General features: G+C 43.7%; 1 pseudogene; it reads left to right on the forward strand.

The window, feature by feature from the left end:
* Positions 1 to 8,241: 8,241 nt before the first annotated feature.
* LOC136322302 (translocation protein SEC62 pseudogene) lies at positions 8,242 to 22,124 on the forward strand (annotated as a pseudogene).
* The last annotated feature ends 1,639 nt before the right edge of the window (positions 22,125 to 23,763 follow it).

The raw sequence follows: 23,763 nt of genomic DNA on the forward strand, positions 1-23,763 counted from the left end.
GGGGGTACACTTCATCCCCTAACAGTAACCTTCTTCAGAAATAGATTCCTCAGCTGTCTGGAAATCTCTGTGGACACCTGGTAGGTGCTGGTGCAGCTCCTGCCCCCAAAGCACTTGGCACAGCCTTGGAGCACAGCCACCTCTGACAGGGTCAGTTAGCATCCCTGTGTCTCCTGAGGCTTCCTGAGGGTCCTTCCACCACATACTGGGGGTTCACTTGACAACATTCTGGTGGGGGCGAGGGTGGGGGCAGCCAGAGGAAGGCAAGCCAGGACCGCACATCACTGAGAGAAAGGGAGGAAACAGGGAGGCAAACGCAGACTTCAACTGCTCAACTCTTCTGCATAGTCAACAGTTACTATGGACTGAACGTGTGCCAGGCATTGAAATAGGCCCTCTATAGAAGTTGTCTCATTTAGTCCTCACGTAGCTACTATCATTATCCCACTGCTCCGATGAGGAAACTGAGGCCCGGTGAGTTTAAGTACTCGCCAAGTGACATGGATGCCAAGTGCTGGAGTCAGCATTCACAGCCAGCAGGTCTGTGTGCTGAGCCCCAAGGCTTCTGAAAACAATGACATTAACATTATACATGAGTGTGAATGAGAATAATAAAGGTACTTCTATAACAAGGGGGTATGGTTAAAGGATAGGATACTATTAATATTTTTCTTTCCCTTAAACTTTTCCACATCCTTAATAGTGTCTTTGAAATTCACTATTTTTAATTGAAATTATCCTTAGCAAAGACTTTCTGTGCTGCTGCGCTTCTCTCTTCAGGGCCGAAAGCACACTTGTTGCCTCCTAGGGAAAGCGCCATAAAGCTGTCCTGCTGGTCCTCACCTGGGATTTAAAGAGCAAGGATCCACCTGCCCCCTGACAGCTCCCTGTGTCTCCATCAATAATAAGTTTCCAAAACGCTGTTTTTTTTCCTTACCACTTTTCTTCTCTTTCTTTTTCTTCCTCTCTTTGTTTTTAAAGAAACTCATACAAGTGAGTTTGTATCCATTCATCCTTGGAATACGTGTGTTGCAAGCTCTGGGTCCCTTGAGTCCCATCCAAAGGTGTGATGGATGTCTTAGATTTGGAGCGTTCTGGGAAGAGTCACTGAGGGTTGAGTTGTTTTGCTGGTTTTCCTGAGCTGTAGAATATTTTATTCTCAAGCAGTAAGAAAACCTTAACCTCACCACACATACCCTTGCAAGCCAATTTCTAAGTTGTTCTCTAAGAAATTAGTGAAGGCCCTGTAAGGACAGTAAGAAAATTCCTCTTGCCTGACCTCTGGTGGCGCAGTGGGTAAGGTGTCAACCTGGAATGCTGAGGTTGCCGGTTCGAAACCCCAGGCTTGCCCAGTAAGGCACACACAAGAAGCAATTACTACCAGTTGATGCTTCCCACTTCTCCCCCTGACTTTCTCTCTCTCTCTCTCTCCTCTCTCTAAAGCCAAAAATAAAAATTAAAAACAGAAAATTCCTCTCTTTGTAAATTGTTTAACTTGCTGGGTTTCATGGGAGGGGGGGATCTTTTGCATAAATTATTTCCAAATTCTTGCCCTAAATCTTGGACAGATTTTGATCTTGTATGATCAAATTCATGTGAGATATGTAATATCAGAAGTAATTAGGAATCCGCAGTACTCTCTCAACATGACCAGTCTTACTTTTTCAGCTTCATGGAGAGCTCACTGACATGTCCAAGGTTAGCCTTGCCACTTTGCCACAGGTCTCTCTGCTAGGCTGAGCCAACGCATCCAGTGTGCGCCAGACCCCGAAGACATGAGGTGGCCTGCACCGAAGTGCGGCCCAGTTAGGAGGCTTCATATTAGCTGGCAGATACCCAGTCAGATCACTTGGAATGCGAGACACTGAGCATATGATCACAGAAGCAGAGACAGAAAGAGGAAACCTGGAGAGAGAGAGAGAGAGGAGTATAAATAGAAGTCTTGAGCAGGGAAGAATTGCTAAGTATAGAACAAGGGTTTCTCCTCTTCAGATGACCAGACCCCAGTAACCGGAGTGACTACGGTGTCCTGCAGGGTTTCCCAATTATTCACGAGGCCTAAACGTGTAGCTGCCAAGGTTTTCTTTGCTGACTCACTGAACACATGTGTGTCTCTATCAAAACCCCAATCTCTTGAAGTGTCCTCAAGGGTATCATTGGGTTGGTTTTTTTTTCTGGGGGGAGGTGTTATTTTTTTTTGGTTTTGTTTTTTGCAACTGAAAAGAGGCCCACACCTTTGTCTATAAATGAATTCATAATCTTCTCTTCTGAACCTGCCTTCCTACCTACTTTTGGTATCACCTTCCCTGTTCTTTGATTTCTCCCAATACTGCACTAAAATCTGCCAGTCCATCTCCAGGTCCCATCAGTTCTATCTCCACAACACTGCTTCAGGCCCCAGGGTTGGCAGCATCGCTCCCGCACAGCCGCCTCTCGGACCCTTCCCTCTCAGCAGCCCCACTCACTGAGCACTGCATTCTTTCCCACTTATCTGAACAAAGCTAAGAGCAATAACAGCTCTATTCTTTCAGTGCTCACTCTGCGTATCAGGTATTGTGCTAAGCAATTTGCATGCCTTATCTCATTTCATCCTCAGAAAACCCCTGTGAAACATATACTACTGGTTTTTCCATTGTACAAGTGGCAAAACTGAGGCTCTGAGAGCAGGGAGGCTGGCTCTTCTCTTCCTCCAGTTCTCCAGCTTTTGTCCATGGCTTCCCACTGATAGACCCTCACTGGAGCGAGTTGGCAGGGTGGCAGGGAGACGCAGTTTGCAGGCGTCCCCTCCTTGTGGTACCAAGCAAAGCGGAAGGGCAGAGATTGGATCTGAGGCCAAACAGAAGAAGGACTGGCGAGAAGCCCCTTCTGATTTTGTAGCCAAAAGGAATCTGTCCTAACTCTGAAAGCCCACAGCACTTCACTCAGAAATTTCCTTCTGCACTTAACACTGCTCATCGTATAGCTTGTTGCATTTGTGTATAATAGATATTTGCGTGTCCTTTCTCTTTGGACCATAGGCTCTGTAGGTCTATTGGGTCAGACACAAGTAAGTCACTGTCATTCCTGTCTTAATGCCCAGGCTTGGGCTTTGTTCAATGCATACTTATAGGATGATGAATGATATATATGCAATGTCTGTGCTTCTTCAGACTGAGGTGCACAGCAATGTGTCGGGGGGATGCCAAGCCACAGGGCGAACAACTTACATTTCCCTGGAGAGCCCATTTCCCAGTGTGGTAAGTGATTTTAAACAATTTTTATACAAAAAAAAAACATTAAGTCAAACATAAATTTACATGTTTTTCTTTCAGATAAAATAATTACTTCCAAAGACACTAGGCTCTTCATGTGTTCATTTTTTCCTTTCATCCTTTCTTTTTTTTCCAACAAATGTTGCCTGAGCATTTTCCATATGCCAGGCACTGTTGGAGACAGACAGGATTCCTACCTTCAAGGATCTTACTGTCTAGTGCAGACATCAACAAACATCGATCAAGGACCAGAGAGCAAACATTTTAGGTGATGTGAGCCAAACAGTTCTTGTGGCATTACTCAGATCTGCCATCGTACTGCAATAGCAGCTAGAGACGATACCTAAACAAGTGAGGGCCAGTGTGTTCCAGTGAAACCTATCACAAAACAGACAGCTGGCTGTGTGGGCAAACAGACACTGAATAATTTAGAATGATACATTGTTAGAAAATAATGCAATATAAGATGCTCCATAGGCAAGGCTCTGGGGGGTCAGTCCAGCAGCAGCATGGGCTTCATGGCTGTGCAGTCTGTGCGGTCACACAGCGCCCACTCACAAGGGACACCATGCTTGGTTTCATGCTTTGGGGTTACCATTTTGAAATTCTTAATACTTTTGTCTTTGAGTTTATAAAGTCAGAAGAAACAATGGAGCATGCAAATGAGCAGAGGAGCTGTGCCAGGTGTTAGTGGACACATGGGCAGGCTCAAGCCTACAGGCATGGTGACTGGCCTGGCCAGCTGGTGAGCATGCGCACACCTGGGGTTGTCCAAGGCCCCGTGGGGCTCTGGGGCAGCCCTGCCTGGGTCTTAGGCCCAAATTGGTTGAGGGCAGCAACACATAATAGATTTTTTTTTTCTCCCTCACTGTGCCTATCTCCCTTTCTTCTGGACCTTTCCCTGCCTTACTCCTTTTTTTTTTTTCTTTTGTATTTTTCCAAAGTTAGAAGGGGTAGGAGGGAGCAACAGACAGACTCCTGCATGCTCCCCACTGGGATCCACCCGGCATGCCCACCAGGGGGCGATGCTCTGCCCATCTGGGGCATTGCTCCACTGCTGCGGCCAGAGGCATTCTAGTGCCTGAGGCAGAGGCCATGGAGCCATCCTCAGCGCCCAGGCTAACTTAGCAAAAATGAAGCCTTGGCTGCAGGAGAGGAATAGACAGAGAGGAAGGAGAAGGGAAAGAGTGGAGAAGCAGATGGGTGCTTCTACTGTGTGCCCTGGCCAGGAATCAAACCCGGGACTTCCACAGGCCAGTCCAACACTCTACCACTGAGCTAACCAGCCAGGGCTGCCTTCCTCCTATCTTAACTGGTATCGTCTTTCATATATGTTGAATATGTGTTGGTGTTTCCTGTTATTAACAACTAGTTTCAGTTATGCCCTAAACAGAGCAGCCAGGTTTAACAAATAAAAACACACAATGCCAGGTCAATTTGAATTTCAGATATATAATGAATATATTCAGGATATACTTACAAATTATTTGTTGTTTTCCTGAAATTTAAATTTACCTGGGCCTCTGATGTTGTACTTACCCCCAATTAACTGTAGCTCAGTGTGTGCCTTGAATATTTGTCCTGTGAGTGGCTTTTAAAATAAAAAGATGTCACATACCTACTCTATGATAAGCATTATAACTCTATTATTATTTTTAAAAGGTGAGTAAACGATGTTTCCTGAACACCCCAGACAGCGAATAATTTTGGTCTCTCGCTTTCCTAGGATGCCAAATTTTCAAGGAGCTTTCCCTGGACGGCAGCTGGTCTTCTAGAGCCTCCCCAGCCGGGCCACCCCTGGTCGCCTCCGGAGTTTGGAAAGGCTGTAGTGGGCCCCAGGGTGGGATAGGGGTCATATTTCAACAGGTATGTCAGACCTCTGTGGAAACGGTTACTTCCACCTGGGTGTGAGGGTGGGGGGGAAGGAGGGTGAATTACAAGCAATTTCTTTCCATTTCACATCTGCACCTCTTAGTTCTGCCTCATCATCAGAGTGACTGGGGGATGGTGTGGGCTGGGGGCAACACCACCTCCCTTTTGGATGCGCTTTTGGCTCTCTGTGGGAATGAAGCTTACACAAGGAGAGATGGCCAATGATCCTCGATGACGCTGAGGCTGGTCGCTGCTACAGTTAATCCCTGGCCACCTGGCCCCACGGCCTTCCGGTCTGCTGGTGTCTGAGCAAACACGGCCAGCGTGTGAAGGTCACAGAGCTGCACACAAAGTCAGCAGGGCTCAGGGCCTTCTGAAAGTGTGAGCATCTCCCCTGTGCACTGAGAACATTTCTAAGTCACTCCAGAAGCCACTGAGCAACAAACCCGGCAAGCCCTGCGCCCCTTCCACCGGCGAGGACAGGGCTGCCGCCGGCCTTGCCGTTTCTCAGTGGCGAGGTCCAGGCCGGGCTTTCTGCCCTCCCTCCTGGAGGCCTGCCATCCTTATTGAGTGTATTTCCAAGAAAGCAGTTGACAGGCTTGGCTGTGCTGTTCCTGGAAATGTTCAATAGGCCATCTTCTGGCAGGGCCGCACTGACGGATGGGTCGGAAGGGGAGACCACGTGCGCAGGGCCATCCCGGCCCAGGCCTACTCCCAGGTGCCCCTGAGCACCCCCGGCTCAACCCCGCTGGCTGCCCGCGGGCAGGGCTGCGGGCCCCGGGACGCTCTCTCCACGAGGCTGCCAGCGGGCCCTGCTAACTGAAGACAGGCGTCCTGTGACTATAAACCCTAAAACACAGCAGCTGCAGCTGACGCACTGCGTGGCCTGCAGTAAACTCTGCAGGGGACACTTGGCCTCCGCTGAAGGGCATTCTAGACAGCGGCTTTAACTCTTGTGGCTGCCTGGGGAGAGGGGCCAAGGCTGTCGCTGGGCAGCTTCTCAGAGGCCGGAATTTCCCTGCGACTCCAAGCACAGTATGGGCCAGAGCTGCCCAGCCCCAGCACCGCTGACATTAGGGCTGTGACTTCTGTCAGGGGCTGCACACTAGCATGTGTAGTAGCCTCCTTGGCCTCCACCCACTAGATGCCAATAGCCCCTCCTCTGGTGCCCCCTTCCCCAACTGTGACAACCCAAAATACCACCCTGGCATTTGCACAATGTGCCCTGCAGGGCAAAGTCGCCCTTGGTTGAGAATCACTGGTGTATAGGAAAGGAGATGGGGACATGCGTGGCTGATGCCAAGGAGAGAAAGACAAAATCTCAGGACTGGGTCTCCGGTTGGGCCGAGTGATGGCAAGCAAGTCACAGAATCCTTGGGCCTGAGGTTTCTCATCTCTAACATGGAAGACAGGAAGGGGAAAAGGAGAGACTGTGGGGGTCAGCTGAGGTCACGCATGGTTCCCAAGCTGAGTGATATTAAAAAGGCCCATCAAACACGTAGAGGATTGTCTAATGCTTCGCCCTTCCCTGCTGCTAAGGGCCTGACTCCCTTTGGAAGGAGAAAACAGCTGAATGTTTATAACATTCCCAAGGGTTTTAAATGAAAATGAACAAATGCCTTAGAAAGCTTTCTTTTTTTAAAATTTATTTTTTTCTGTGTTCAAACAAGATTGTGCTATGGCTGTCTGAGGTCCTCCTCGGAAGATGTTTTGAATTTTTTCTTTTATCCACACACGAGGAAAAATAGAGAGTCAGGAGAAGGGGCGGGTCCCTCTATTTTCTTCACAAAATTAGTACCTTGTCCTTTATATATGTACTTTGTAGGAAAAACTGATAAATGAAATGCCACCACCCTAAGACACTGTTGCTTTAAATGAGCTCTGCTGTTATATAATTCTCTGGCTCAGTTCACCCTGCAGACTTTCAAGGAACTGTAAAGAAATCTTTAAAGGCTAATATTTCTCCTGTTCACACTGGCGGGAAAGCATAAAGGCGACAGGTAACCTGGGCTACATTGAGGGTAAAAATGAAGGGCTGTGTCCTTAAGGACGAGGTTACATGTGTCCCCGCAGTGTTGGGGTTTTTGTCAAGATCCAGGCAGTCAGGACCCTTTTTGCAGCTGTGTTCCTTGGAAGATAAAGGCCATGTTTGCTTTGGGAAATGGGACACTATGATTAATCAAAGAAAACAAAAACAGCTTCTTTTCCCATAATGGGCTCATCAAAGGGCTTTTCTAGGAAAACGCTTGATCAGGATGTTCCTTTTATTTCCCTAAAGGCTAACAGCGGGGAGGGCTGGGAGGGTTAAGGGGGTACAAGGGGAGGTATCCATGGAAGTTTATTCCTGAATAGGACTTTGCCTGAGAAAGGTTTCCTTACACTTACTTGCTCAAAGCACTGAGCATCCGCTAGCAGCAAGAGCCCAGGGGAGGAAAGCAGGCCTGCTCTCTGCCCTGCCCAAGGTACTCACCTTCTGCTGCAGAATCATTCTGATCAGAAAGGCTTCCCAGAAGGGCACCTGGGGGAATGAGACTCTCTGAACCAAAGTCATGGAGAAGGATCCGAAAAGGAGGCCAGGCAGCAGTGTTGTAAAACCAACTCTCACACACTAACCAAAACAGTGCATTTCTGATAGTAGGTAGAGACAGGCAGGCCTGAGACAAGGGTGCGGAAAGTGAGGCATCACTTCCGGAGCAAAGTTTAAGGGCACCAATAAACCCAGCAGTCCAATCAATAATGTAAATAATATTTTAATGCATTATTATTTTTTAAAATCAAGGCTAATGTCAAAAATCCATAAAAAATTTTAATATTTAAGGACAGGTTCTGGTTTCATGAGCACGGTGTTCCTAGTGACCAGCACTTGACTTGGAGTGGTCTCATGACCTGGAGGGTCTCAGTGAAGCAGAATAACCAAAGGAGCCAGGATGCAGGGTCAGGGACAGAAGAGTGGCTCATGGCTATGTGGCCCTCAGCATGTCCCAGCCTCTCTGAGTTCTGGCTCTTGTTTGTAAAGTGGGCTTAGTATTGGCCCCAACTACTTCACAGAGGTTGTTAGGACCAAATAAGATCTTATTCAGAAAGCATTTGATAAACCATAACGTATGGCGTCCTCGAAATGTGTAACAAGAAGGGTAATAATGCTAGTAATTGTAGTAGGAGGTAATATGGGACAGTCTTGGAGAGGAAAAGAGAGAAAAGACAGGAGAGGAAAAGGGTGGACGGATGGGGTAAGCTGTGTGGCAGGGAAAAAAGAGGAGTCCAGAACCTAGATTTTGACCTGAATTTGCATTTCTGCTAAAATATTCACAACTTTCAGAGCCTCAGTCCATTTTTTTATTTCTCTGAGCTCCAATTTTCTCAGTCTTAAAATGGGAATAATAATGAATTGACTATGATGTATTGTGTGCACAACACACAATATAGTACAAGGTGATGTTAATGCTTTCCTACATACACACACACACATACATACACACACACACACACACACACACCCTCATCTCCCTGCACCCCCACATCCCCACCTTGGGCTTCTCTCATGAAGAGAAAAGAAAGAGAAAGAAGGAGAGGCAAGAAGAACATAAGCCAAGATTGGACCAACCAAGCAAGAAAAGAAAAGATTGAGGAGCAAAAGAGAGATGAAAGGAAGAAGGAAAGAGAGAGAAGAAAGTAGGTCCCATTTTAAGCTCAGAGGTCTCGGAGAGCAAGTCAGTTCTAGACTCCCAGGAAAAGTCCATGGAGGGAATCAAGCCCAACAGAGCACTTAAAATTTATCTGAGTTGATACACATAGCTCTGACTCATTTGTTTCACCTGCTGTAGAATATGCTAGACTATTCCTCCATTTATCTGGCCATTCTGCCAAGGGTGAGCATTTAAGTTGTGTTAAGGGGGCTTTAATGGTACCAATGATGTTTCATTTCTGAAGTTGAGTGGAAGGTATGGAGAAGTTCAATCTATTGATCTTTTTTCCTTCTGTCTGAAACAGTCAAGCTCATCTAGAGCTCCTACCGGTTTAGCCCAACTGCCAGGCCTTACCCTTCGATTCATAGGCAGGCAGGAATTCTGGGAGGGGGTGAGACAACTCACACAAAGGGTCTGAGCAGAGTGGGCAGGCTGCAAGTATCTGCCCAGCAGCCTCCTGGCCCCACAGGGGGCCAGTGCCCTCAGTGACTCTGCCTGCCCTGGGTGAGCAGAAGTCCAGCCACACTGAGACTCAGCTGATAGGCTTGTGGCGTCAGATGCACCAGCTACCAGAGACCTGGCCCTGACATGGGAGCCCCAGGGTGGGTCCCAGGAGTTCCAGACCCAGTGCTAGGATTTCGAGGAAACCTCACACAAGAGATGCTTCAGGGAAAAAAAGTTTTCTTCTTAACTAGCTGGGCACCTCAGAGTCAAATCTCTGTAGTTTTTGTAATTTAATTAAAGGGAAGGCTATTACCTGACCAGGCAGTGGTGCAGTGGATAGAGCATCAGAATGGGATGCAGAGGATCCAGGTTCAAAACCCTGAGGTTGCTGGATTGAGCACGGGCTCACCAGCTTGAGCACGGGTCACCGGCTTGAGCGTGGGATCATAGACATGATCCCATGGTTGCTGGCTTGAGCAAGGGGTCACTCAGTCTGCTGCAGGCACCCCCTCCATCAAGGCACATATGAGAAAGCAATCAATGAAGAACTAAGGTGCCACAATGAAGAACTGATGCTTCTCTTCTCTCTCCCTTCCTGTCTGTCTGTCTCTATCTGTCCCTCTCTGTCTGTCACAAAAAAATAAATTAAAAAAAATAAGGCTGTAAGTTTGGGGAGCTACAGGTCATAGTGGGTCCCCTGGAAGTCAGTCCATGCATTTTCTTATTAAGGAACACAACAAAGAAGAAAGGTCAAGAATCTAAAAGAATAAGCCTTCTGGAAATAGTTCCTGTTAGCCTTTGGAGTGTGTCGCTCCTGCCCTCCTCTCCCCCGATAGATTTCTCAGAGACTGTTTGTTTTGGCTACAATCAAATCGGCCTGCCTTCCCAGCACCCCACCTGCAGTGCGGGCGATCCTCTCCTGGGGCGATCGTCTGGTCATGTGGCGTGAGGGTTGAGCACTGGCCTCTTAATGTCAGCCTGCTACATGGACAACCTTCCAATCCACCACTTGGGTGTGGGATCTAGGGCAGGGACTCACCGTGGGCACAAAGTTTAAGCGGATATCCAAAACCTCAGTGACTGAGCCAAGTCATATTTCAATGTTGTATCTTTTAAAATCAAAATTAATGCCAAAAAAATCCATAATGAACAAAATATCAACATTTCAAATAAAGACAGGGTCCATGCAGAAGCCCCTGAATTGAATTAAGCTGGGAAGTGAATCCTTGTACCATCTCCACAGGTAGGGAACAAGGATGTACCCACTGCTCAGAAACATACATCTACCCACAACAGGTGGCACAACCCAATCTCCACCAAGCAGGTAACCCACAGGCCCCTGCCCAGGGACCCTGGCCCAGAGCTGGGCCTCAGGCCCCGCCTCTGGCCACGCCCCCTCAGGCCACGCCCCTCTGTCAGCCTCTTCCATCACGGATCTACAGGTATGTTTAGTCTAGCACAGAACACACTCTACTCCAGAGGTCCAAAACGTACCTGCTGGGGGACATTTTATTTTGATCATACCCAGTTGTTTTTCTAAATGAATTACTTTCCAACATTTAAAATTGGGAGATGGTCACAGAAAAATTCAAATTTCTAGCCTATCTTTAAAACTCCAGATCTTCAGCTGATCTTGAAAACTCCAAATGTTTGGCAACTGATACAACAACAATAAAAATGGTGATTCCCGTTACTGAGAATATACTCGATGCTGAGCATAACGTCTAATACTTTCCACCCCCATTGTACAGATGATGAACCTGAGGCTCGGAGAACTTAAACTTGTTCAAAATAACACAGCTAATCAGCAGCATGGCCAGATTTGAACCTGGGAAGTTTGATGCTCATGTCTATGCTCTCATACTTCTGTATCTTCCACCATCCTGGGTGCATGGACTAAATTATTGGTTTTCAAACTGTTTGAAGAAGCTCAAAGCCTCTGGGTGAGTATGGAAGAAGTAGGCTTTCCCCCACAAAGGCAACTGGCTCAGCCCTCCAAAGCTCCTGCATTTATCATAGAAATATTTTCCCCCCACCATTTTATATACTGGAGTCCTGTTCAGACTTTGTTTTGGAAAAGAAATTCCACTGTTCAAAACCAGAAAATGGAACAAAGCCACATGCCCAGATGGTCTCATTTTTATGTCTTCCCCAAGGCATTATGATTTCCTTAATCAGCAGAACTTCTTCCTTCTCCCATTCCTAACTGACTGGATATCGCCATGTTATTGCATCACTTCTGGTTCTACCTTTGAGCATTTGGGTGCTGGATGGACTGCCTCTTACAACTGGTGAATGGCCAAGCAAGTATCCAGAGATTTAGGAACCATGGAGCTATGGACCTTTTTCCCAGACCTGCTGAGGGAGTCTGGAACGGCGCTGGGGCCAACACAGGATGGGACAGACAGAGGGAAGAAAGATAATGGGTTGAGGATGGAGGAAGCTAAAAGCCACTACACCTAGGAGATATAAAATATGCACTGCGTCTCTCACATACCTTACCCAATAGTCTAGGGACACAAGGAGACAGTTTTAAAAAGCATAGAGTGGCATGAGAATGGATTTCCTATTTTAATTGCACTCATATGGTCTGACAAGTGCAAACCAAGAAAAAGTATGAGCTTCCCAACGCTCTTTGAAGACAGGACTGCTGGAGCTAGCCTTTCCAATGTGATGTCAGCCTTGGCTTCAACTGCCAGTGACTCCCAAATCCATAACCCATTCAGATCTCTCTCCTGAGATTCTAACCTTGATTCTGACTCCGTACTGAAGGTACATTTCACTTGGATGCCCCACACACTCTCCAGCAATTTTCAAAGTGGAATTCCTCAACAGCACTCTGAAACCTGCTCCATCAGCTGCGTTCTGTAGGTCAGGAGCTGGCATTCTTGTCTTGACATGCCGGAAACCTGGGAGTCATCCATAACTTCTTCACTACCTCATTCCTCATGCTTAGCCAATATCAAAGTTCTGCTGAGTCAATCTACCCCTAAGGAGCTCTTGAATCTGTCTACTCATCTCCAGCTCTCACGGTGTAACCCTGAACTAGACCACCCCCATCTCTAGACTGAACGATGACAATTGCCACCTACTGCTCATCCTGCTTCTGCTCTTGTCCCCCATCCCACATCTCATGTTCCAGGTCACTAACAGATCCTTCTGAAACACATATGCAGAATGATGATCTTTCTAAAATAACAGTATGATTATCTTATCCTAATCCATTCAATGGTTTCCCATATGTCTTAGGACAAAACTCTAACTCTTTTACCCAGCATGCGAGGCTAGCCCCTGCCCATCTCTCTAGCCAGCACTACTCACAACATTCCAGCCAACTGCATCTCTCTCAGTCCCCTAAACATGGTCCTTCCCCTCACCTCCTCTCCATTGCACATGTTCCCCCACTTGCTAAGAATATACCCACTGTGGTGGCTCAACCAATGTGTCAACTTGACTGGGCTGCCCCAGATAGCTGATAAAACATTATTTCTGAGTGTTTCTGAGGGAATGTCCCTGGAAGAGAGCATCATTTGAATCAGGAGACTGAGTAAGAAAAGATCACCCTCACCAGTGCAGGTGGACATCATCCAATCAGCTGAGGGCCTGAATAGAACAAAAAAGTGAAGGAAAGGCAAATTTGCTATCTGCTTGAGCTGGAACATCCATCTTCAAATCAGACTCAGACCATTGGCTCCCTGGTCCTCAGGCCTTCGGACTAAAAACTGAATCACACCACCAGCTTTCCTAGTTTCCCAGCTTGTAGATGATAGATTGCCGGACTTCTCCAGCTCTGTAACTGCGTGAGCCAGTTCCTGTAATAAATCTCACGTATATGTCTCTGGAGGACCCTGACTAGTACAGTCCTATTAACACATACATAGGGGCCTCAGTTAAATAGCACTTTATCCAGGAGGCTTTCACTGACCTTCCAGATTGAGTTTGATGCTCCTCCCGCTTTTCTGTGGGCTCCTGGTCCTAGCTTCACTTAGCTCCGACCCTAACACACGTGTTAGAATTCTTTGTTGACTTAGCTGCTTTTCCTATCAGGCCGCTAATTCATGAAATTATCACCTGCTTTGATTATATGTTTATACCCTTGACTTATGTCATAGCCAGGCATATTAGATGTGCTCAGTAAATTTTCTTTTTTCTGATTACAGTGATCAGACCACCAAAGGTAGGAGTTGACTTTTAGGAGAAACACTGAGAATGACTACCAGGAAAGAGTGTGTTTGCTAAGGAAAACATTTCAGTCAGATACACAAATCAGACTGTGCTCTAACAATAACAGGAACTGACTATTCACGCCTTTGCAATTTGTTTCCTAGAAGGCCACATATTTTAAAATGTTTGTATAAGTTGTGAAACAAAATCTCTTTCTATGTATTTGAGAACTTTCTGAGTTTTACTTAATTTCTTTTTGCCAGATTGACATGGCTTCAAACCCTTGTTTTAGGTCTCTGTTTTGTTACTGTTTTATGTTTGTGTGTGTGTGTGTGTGCATGTCACTTACCATCTACTCATTAAAAGCCTGTTGTTAGAATCTCTGCTGATGACAACATCTGAAAAGGAGCTCTCATGAAAGTATATCATATCTGTGGCTGGTGTCAAGAGGTAGGAGAAGCGTGAGGCTTATATTTTTTGGTTTTTAATCAGTGTTTTGACCTCCCTTTTGCCCGGAGTCTCCAAACTCTGAACAATTGGTTAAGCTATTTTTTTTTTTTTTTTTTTTTGCAGAGACAGAGAGAGAGTCAGAGAGAGGGATAGATAGGGACAGACAGAGAGGAACGGAGAGAGACGAGAAGCATCAATCATCAGTTTTTCGTTGCGACACTTTAGTTGTTCATTGATTGCTTTCTCATATGTGCCTTGGCTGTGGGGCTACAGCAGACCGAGTAACCCCTTGCTCAATCCAGTGACCTTGGGTCCAAGCTGGTGAGCCTTGCTCAAACCAGATGAGCCCGCGTTCAAGCTGGCAACCTTGGGGTCTCGAACTGGGTCTTCCGCATCCCAGTCCAATGCTCTATCCACTGTGCCACCACCTGGTCAGGCTGGTTAAGCTATTTTACTTATTGATTTCCCAACACATTTTCAAACACAGTTAAATGATAGACTCAAAACGCTTTGGCCCCCTCCCTGGTGTGAGACTACAGAAAGTGAAAAGACCTGGCTTCAAGTCTTTTTGAGCTTGTGACCTTGGCAAACTACCTAACTGCTCTGAACTTCAGCTTTCTCCTCGGCAAAGTGAGAGTGACACCAACCTCACACCTTAAACTCTGCCTTGTGTGTGGAAGGCTCCATGGGAATGTCATTTTTCTTTCCAAATAGTTCTGCTATTAATTATACTCTTGACCATACTATGGCCCCTATGGACTCTGTGGATTGAAATGATTTTCAATGATAATAAATCTCTGTTAGCAAGAGCAGTTTTCAGCCAGTTCTCAACATCCTCACTCACCCAAGCAGCTAAAGCTTTTAACACTCATCTGATGGGAAAGGATTTTTTGCTTTCTCCCCTCCAAAGCAGTACTCACATACTCTGCTGATTCTTGTGGTCCCGGGGAAGGGAAAACCTCATCTCACACAGAAAACTGACTCACGGATCTCTCTCAATATTTGAACTCTGGGTCCAGAATTCAAGACCACCATTAGTAAAAACAAAATCATGTGAAGAGGTGTGGGGGATGCGATGCCCGATGGTGAAGAATTAAAAACTCTAGAGGCCATAAAATATAAGAAACTAGGTGCATGGTCATCTAAATTGGGCAGTTGGACATCAAATAGATTTTAATTACCAAACACTGGTCCTTCTCTATGCCCAGCACCTGGACCTTACAGAGATCGTTCACAGTTGATATCTCCTTTCATCCTAACAACCATCTTGAGATGTTAGCAAATATTATTATACCCATTTTTCCGAAGAAGAAACTGAAGAGAGCCTGCCCAGCTTGCACAAGCTGGGACTTTACCTCAGGCTTCTAGTTCTAAGACCAGTTGGTTTTTGTTTACATTTTCTTGCCTCTCATGCAGTTGGGAAAGAGAAAGACGCCAATCAATTTTAGAGGGAGCATATACTCAGGAACCTCTTTCCAGTGCCACAGAAAAAAAGCATCAGACGGGTGGAAAAAATAAAAACCCTAGGCTCCATGTCCACCTTAACTCCTGGGATATAGTATACTGAACTCTGCAAAGAACAGATAATGAAAATGATTCCAAGTTTCCTCTTATGCTCTATTTCTTTATAACTAAATGTGTATCTTTAGTTATTTTAACATATAACCCAAATACCTGTGACATAGAGGAAATATTTTGTTGTTGTTGTTGTTGTTGTTTTTTAGGTTTTTTTTTTAAATAATTTTATTTTTTTAATGGGGTGACATCAATAAATCAGGATACATATATTCAAAGATAACAAGTCCAGGTTATCTTGTCATTCAATTATGTTGCATACCCATCACCCAAAGTCAAATTGTCCTCTGTCACCTTCTATCTTGTTTTCTTTGTGCCCCTCCCCCTCCCCCTTTCCCTCTCCTATTCCCCCCTCCCTCCCCCCGTAACCACCACACTCTTATCAATGTCTCTTAGTTGAGGAAATATTTTTTAAAAATTGGAGTTCATCACAAGTTTAGAAGCAATTATTATATCTTTGACTCAATGTGACCACTATGGCTGAATTTAAAAATTGAGATTTTTTCATTCATAACTTCTTGGAAATAGTGTTCACTAAATAAACTGCAGCTAACCTTTGCATATTTCACTTTTCTGCAACACAGAGATGACAATACTTCTGTGCAGGAAAAGGGAACTTTCAACTCCTTCCCCTTGGTCGTCCTGCTTCCTTCTATCCTCCCTGCCCCCATCCCAAGGGAAGAGCAGTTGCTAATCTGATTGGTCAGAGTCTGGGTCCAAGATAGATCCTGTAATTAGTGGGCACTGCTTTTGTCCCTAGGCATGGTTCTCCTTTTTCTATATGCAGGACAGACAAGTACACTCAGCTCTTGTTCTACCTCCTCTGTGTAGGTACTTAGGGATATGTGTAAAAGTATTAACTATTTTATTTCCTCTGCCATTTTGTCATCATTCCTCCATGCACCCTTCTAGAGGGTACTAAGATCTTTGAGATTTAAATTCAAGAGGGAGAGCTGCCTGAATGGTGGTGGTGCAGTGGATAGAGCATCAACCTGGGACACTGAGGTCCCAGGTTCGAAACTCCAAGGGTGCCAGCTTGAGCACAGGCTCATCCACATGAGTGCAGGATCACCAGCTTGAGTGCGGGGTCACTGGCTTGAGCATGAAATCATAGACATGACCCGTGGTCTCTGGCTTGAGCTCAAAGGTTGCTTGCTTTGAAAACTAAGATCACTGGCTTGAGCAAGGGGTCACTGGCTCAGCTGGAGCCGCCCCCCCCCCCCCCGTCAAGGCACATATGAGAAGCAATCAATGAACAAATAAAGGGCCACAACAATGAGTTGATGCTTCTCATTCCCTTCCTGTCTGTCTTCTGTCTCTCTCGCATGTGTGCATGCTAAAAAATTAAATTAAATAAATGCAGGAGGAAGAGGCTCTGTTTAGGCCTCTTCTATGCTTCTATTTTTTTTTTATTATTAATGAGAGTATGAGAAGGTGGCTCAGTGAATAAAAGGTAGTACTGTCTTATTTGACTCAGGCCCTTGCCTGTCTCTTTCTCCAGAACTGTGGTGCTTGTTCTCTAGGGCAGTCCCAGGGAGCCCCCACTCCGGGTATTCCTCACTTTTTGTAACCGCTCTCACATTGTCTCAGGGTTGATCCCTGTGACCAATGGAATATGGCACAAGTGATGCTACATAACTTCTGAACCAGCTATTAAAGACTCTGTGGCTTCTGTCCTGGCTGCTCTCTCTCTGGAGTCACTTTCTCTGGGAAAAGCCAGCTGTCATATCCTGGGAAGCCCTGTGGAGAGCCCTCTGTGATCCCTTCCTAAAACAAATTCTTTCTCTTCTCCTTCTTCTTTATGAAAGCTAAATAATATTCATATTTTAAATGTCAAAAGCATAGGGTTTGAAATTTCAGAAGCCAAATGTAAGCCATCTCTGCTTGACTTCACAGATATTTGAGATCACTGTGTGTGAAAATTAAAGACAAGTCTATTGAACCTAAATAGGGATTTCTATTCTGTCTCCAAATTTGTCCTCATAATTTTAGTTCCATAATTGTGTACCATAGAGCAAATCCTGTCTTCATAATGGAGAATTTAATCTTTTTCACTTTTTTCCATATGCATAAATTATAACCAATGTTTAGCAAATTATACTTAATTTAATTAAAGCTGAATATTTTGGACCAAAGAGGTGTTAATTCCAAGTCTCTTATCATTGACACTTTGAGTCTGTTTTTACTCAATTACACAGCCCCCTGAGATTTGTAGACACTAATTCCAAAGACTGAGTGGACTTCTAAGAAGCAGGAGAAAGGTGAGGACAGTCTGACATTCTGTTTCCTAAACCTGGATTCTGAAAACTGAAAGAACATTGAGCCAAAGGCCCCGCGTATCTGCTTTGATCTTCCTGTGTGTTCCCTCTCCTTGCACACATAGATGCTGGAAGGTTTAACATCTTCAGCTCAGAAAAAGGCTAGATTTATTTTAAAGATGATTATAAAGAAAAATGGGAGTTTACCAGAAGGAATAGGCATAGATGGGCATGATAATCACGCTGTATCCATAAAAGTTCTGACAACAGTCAAACCTAAATATAAATTTAGGGGAGTGTGTGTATGTGTGTGTATGTTAAATTATACATATGTATATATACGAATTTGATTTCTATGAATATATTTCTAAAGCACCCACTTCTTTGGTATAGGGACCATGTTCTCAGTTCTTTCTGGGATAATGTTCCATGGAGCCATTTTATCAGAGCACACAGGTCTATTTATCCAGTTTCTGAAGACACACATTGGCTACAATACAAGGCTTCTCCACTGAAATCAAATGTCTAAATTGTGATCCAGTTAGACAAGTAGTGCCTTTTCTCCTGCCAGTGTGGGATATATGACTTTGGTAGTGAGAGAGCCAATTCTTTTGAAAATCTTCATCTCCTCCCTCTTCCTAGATGATTCCAACATTTAAATGTGCAACAAACAAAAAGGAGATAAAAACATTTTTTCTTGGAATCCTCAAAAGGGTGATTTAGTTTTTTTTTGAGTGCTGCAGAACACATATAAAATAGGACACATCTCTAAAAAGCTCTGACATACCTATTAGCCACAGTCTTATTTGTGTTAACAGAGACCAGCCACAGAAATATTGTTACTGCTGAGAAAGTGCTGTCTGAATCTTCTCTCACTTCCTCCTCGCAAGAATGACTTGGGCTTTGTCAAATACACAAGAAGACAAGATCTATTTTGCTTGGGGGCAGACAGGCCAATGGAAGTTTGATTGACTTTGTCGCCTTCATGTGGTCACAGAGGTATTAGAGGTTGACCATGGAGCTACTTGTTAAAATGATAATCATCTGAAAGGAAATGCATGAATAGTGGCTCTATTTTCTTAGAACTGAGAGTCAGTTTCCTAGAACCCTCTCCTTTACTTCCAGCTTAAAAATAAATTGCTAAATATTCAATTCGGTTTTTGCCTCAAGGTAGCTAAACAAGTCACCTATTTGTCCTCACCGAGGACAAGAAATTGGGGACAGTTTCTGAGAAGGCAGCCTAGCACTCAGTTTGGTTCTAACAAAAACAAATGTACTTAAAGCAGTGGGGTGAGGGGAGTTATCAACAAAGGTCAGCTAGACTTAGCATAGATACTGAAACTAGGGTTTCTGTCAAAGCTACACAAACAACTGAAAGGCATACAGAAATATATTCGTTTCAACGGTGATCTGAAGGCTCCCCCTGTCTGGCTGGTCCCCAAACATCAGTGAGTGAGGCAAAATTTGTGGAGTGTCAGTAAAAGCTTTTCTATAGAAGCATAGCTGGGGGGAGGGGCAGTGAGGAGAATAAGTGTTCTTCTGTTCTTAGGCTCCCAAAGTGGCACTTCCTCAACCATATTTTAAAGTCACAGTTGCTAAAGTGATCGTGAAGGATGTTAGAAAAAAGTGGAATGAAGAAGCAAGATGCACAGTTTCACACCCTTAGGCTTGCTTCCTAATGTCAGAATCCGATGAGAACTCTGTAATTTCTTTCCCCAATCTCCAAAGAGACCCAATTCCAGAGCCAGAACCAGAGCCAGGGTAAGAACAACTGTATTCCAAGCCTTCCTTTGGGGTGTGGAAACCTCCTATTTTGCTCCCGGGTTATAGAGTAAGTACATTAGAACTCCAGTAGCTATCCATCCTTCTTCCACTTAAAGAAAAATAAGTTAGTTCAAGATGGTGGATTGAGCCAATGTGGCTACTTCTCCCTCACAAGTCCCAGGAAAATAAGATACATAAAAATAAAACTAAGTCCTAGGCATTACCTAGAATATGCCTGTTGAGTAGAAAATAAAGAATTAGCTTCTAGATACATGGAATAGCTTTCCCCACTCAGAAGTTCATATAGGACATCTGCAACTGAAAGAACAAGAAAGAAAGTAAAAGGTTGACAGTGGTGTAATTTACTTTATCCACTGCGCCACCACAGGTCAGGCTTGACAGTGGTGTAATTTAAACTGAAATGAAGACTAACAGGCATATATTCCATGAACAGAAATGATAAGTAAATAACTATTTCACATAAAAAGGTTTAAAAAACAGGAAGGTTAGTACAAAGTTTGTATATAATATAAAAACTCAAAACAATAGCTGACTTTAACAAAAGAGGTTTTTACTCACATACAATAAGCTTAATAAAAAGTTCAGGGCTGGTATAAAAGGAACAATGCCATCAGGACCCTAAAACCCTACATTTCTGTTCTGTCATCTTTAAGTCATCTCATAGTCCAAAAGGGCTTCTGGGATTCCGCCCATCATGTCCACATTTCCAGTAGAAAGTGCAAATGGGCATTCAGAGTTGAGGCAGTATCTTCTAAAGAGAATCCTGGATACCATTCAACACTTCCACTACATCTCATTAGCAGAACTTTGTCACGTGCTCATACTTAGGGCAAGAGAGGCTGGCAGTTTAGTCTCATACACTATTTGGCACACTGTATGCTGAGCTGAAAATCAGAGCTGTTTCAAAAGAGGAAAGGGAGAGTGGACACTGGGAGGCCACTAGCGGTGTCTACATAGAATAACAGCTTCCTCATTAGAAAGATTCAGTGATCTGCAGATAAATCTACAAAGAAAAAAAACTTATTCATTTGCAAATAAATTTTTTCCTTTGCATGTAAAAAATTTAGGTAAAGACTTGATACAATGAAACACAGAGATCTTAATTGTTACAGCTAAGTGAGTTTTGACAAATCCCAGACACCTGGAACAGAGCTCCGCCTTATGGGGGGGAGGGGTCTGGGTGGGGAAGAATCTTGGTCCTTTCTGCCCTGCATCCCAGCATGAGAGCCCCTTCTACACTAGGCTGCGGAGGATTTTTTAACAATGCTAGCAGTCTATCCCTTTAAGGATGAAACGGTAGCCCTAGGCTAAGAGCTGGGGATAGGGGAGGGAGGGAGCCCCCCCCATCTCCCCCCCATCTTCTTGGTCACACAGGGCCAGGGTACAGCTTCCACCCCCAGATCTGGGGAGAGGTGGGGTAATAGAGCAATTGTGGCTTAAGTGCCACAAACTCTCACTGTTCTTGCCTAGATTTAGTAGATTTTCCTGATGAACAAACATTTCTCCATTTGCCGAAAGTCCTTAGGACAATTTCCAGAGACGTGGAATGATTTATTAAAAAATATATTTTTTGAACACAAGAAGCAGACTTAGAAAGTTGGTGAACCAGCCAATACCTTCAATTCAACTGTCCAATAAAGTCTACCAATATGATGGGCCACTGGGTGAATTATTGTATTGATTCAAAAGCAGTGAATTGCCTTCTGGATTCAAAGTGGGCAAAGGGCAAGAAAGGAGAGGAAGCTTTATTTACAACAGGGAATCTGTGGTTGGCTACTACTGCAACAGGCTTTTTTAAAGACACAAATTTTTCACAGGTCACTAAAAGTAATAAAAATGAAGTATGATAAAGTCATAAAAAAGAAAAAGCTGAAAGTGAAAAAGAAGAAGATAAAAAGAGCAAGAAAGAAAATTCAAAGAATAAAAATATTTTAAAAAATGATGGTAAAAAGGAAGAATCCAGAAATAAGGAAAGTCCAGGAACTCCCGAAAAGAAGGAAACTTAGAAAATATTTAAGTGTGAGCCACATAATGATCAAGTTTTCCTGGATGAAAATGAGGTATAGGTGTGGGTCTATGACCCAGGTCACTTTAAGACCTTAGTCATGGCAGTGATAACATCCACCCTCTTCCTGCAGAAAGGAGGGCGTGTGCTCATTACCCCAGCGTGGGTGCCGGCTTTCTCCTCGTCATTGCTTGCTGCATTCTATTTCTCATTCAGCTCATAACTGGAGGGAGGCACCACTTTTGGTTCTTGTCAAGTCTGACTGCTAACATGGACTTCATTGCCTCCTTCAGGCCTCCGTACACACATGAATATGAAGGACCAAAAGCAGACTTAAAGAAAGATGAGATATCTGATAGCAAAAAGCAGCAAAGTCTGACAGTGAGAAAAAGGAAGATGAGGAGGGAAAAGTAGACCAGGAAGTCATGGAACAGAAGTTCAAGCGGAGAGGGACATTCTGACATGGTGGCAGGAGGGAAGACGGCTGGTCCCAACACAGTAGTGGAAAAGTGGAGATGGGAATGATTTTAAAATGATCATGAAAGCGGAACTGGAACACACAGATGAGGACTGTGATGAGGAGGAAGATGACAGTGATGGAGAAACAACTAAATCTTCACATGAAATACCATAATCTACCTAATTTAGGGATGAAAAAAGTTTAAGATGTTGGATTTTCTACATTGGCTGATCATCCTAATGTACACATGGCATTTGTAGCATTCTTGAAACCCACTTACTGAAATGTATCTGACACCCAAGGACTATTCAATCCTTCATTCATAGAGTACTATTATTGGTACAGTCAAAAGGCATTTATAAGTTTTATCTATTTGATAATTTCACAGTAAGTAGGTCCCATTAATTTTGATAAGCTACCAAAGATGCCCTTCTACGACATTTAGATTAATGGCATTTTTTATAGTTATATGTTAGACTAATCAAAATAACTAAAAAAAGAAACTCTAACATTTCAAATTATGTCTAGCTAAGTAGCCATTTCACAGTTCGGTTGAGATGAAATGCTTAAATTCATTGTTTCTGATAGTTAACTTTGGTTGATTATGAAATTATACCAGGATATTTCTAAGATTCTGAGTTGACAGGGGGGTTCAAAAGCATTTTATGGAAACAAGCCAACTACTAATACTGCAACAGCACTTTTAGTTTAGCTACAAATTCTTTCTCTACTTCGGAAATCCAAACTGGGTTGTACATCCAATCCAGAGAAAGATGCTTGTCTCCAACAGAGAAAGTGAGCCGCTTTGATAGGAAGGTGATGATGGCTCTTCTTCCCATTTCTTTGTGGTAAAGTAAAATGTATTCTGTATATAATTTACAAACAGACATTTTAAGTGTTACTTATTGTTTAGACATTTTCTTAACACTTAAATCTGAAAAATAAAGGGTATATCTTTAGAGAAATGGAAGTCTGAAAAACCCACACAACATCGGTGACCTTTCTACAGCAACTTCAAGTTTTGTGCCAACATTCCATGTATTTGAATGAGTTAAAATAATCCTTATTAAATAAGAGCAGACTTAAAGTAGCTGTTTGTACACCTTAATGTTCATTTTGATTTGTCCTAAATCTCTACATTCAGAAGTGGGGTACTATATTATCAGATCAGGGGCACTGCTATAAAAGATAATTCACTGTTTTAAAATATTAAAAATTAAGGGAAAAAATATGTATATATATTTAGACATATATATTTTATTTATTTATTTTTTATTCTTTTTTCCCCATGAGAAAAATTGTTGTTTGTTAGAAAGAGGGTCTGGGAAGTCCCACCCCTCTACACGCCTCTCACCATTTCTGATGGGCCATCTTTAGTCATTCTTATCTTTAGTCTTATGTGTCTCGATGTGTCTTTTACCTGAGTGTTTTCTCCATTTTATCCATTCTCAGTTTTTAACCATTTGACAATGACACACTTTGATATGAATTTTTTTTTTCATTTCTCTGTTAGTAGTTTACTGGGCTTATTAGGTCTATAGATTGATATTATTAATCAAATTGGAAACATTCCAAAACTTCCTTATATTGTCTTTGTTCCATTAATGTTCTCCTCTACTTTGGAATAAGGCCTACATTAGATTGGTTATTTTCCTATAGGTAATTAAGGTTGCTTATTTGTTCAATTTGCTTTCCTTCAGTTTGGTGATCTTTTCTTTGCTATCTTCAAACTGATGTTAATTCCATCCAATGTTTTATCAGATACAGCATTTTCTTATTTCAAATATTGTATTGTATTTTTCACTTTATCATT

Source organism: Saccopteryx bilineata, chromosome 2 (genome assembly GCF_036850765.1).
Source record: "Saccopteryx bilineata isolate mSacBil1 chromosome 2, mSacBil1_pri_phased_curated, whole genome shotgun sequence".
NCBI lineage: Eukaryota > Metazoa > Chordata > Mammalia > Chiroptera > Emballonuridae > Saccopteryx > Saccopteryx bilineata.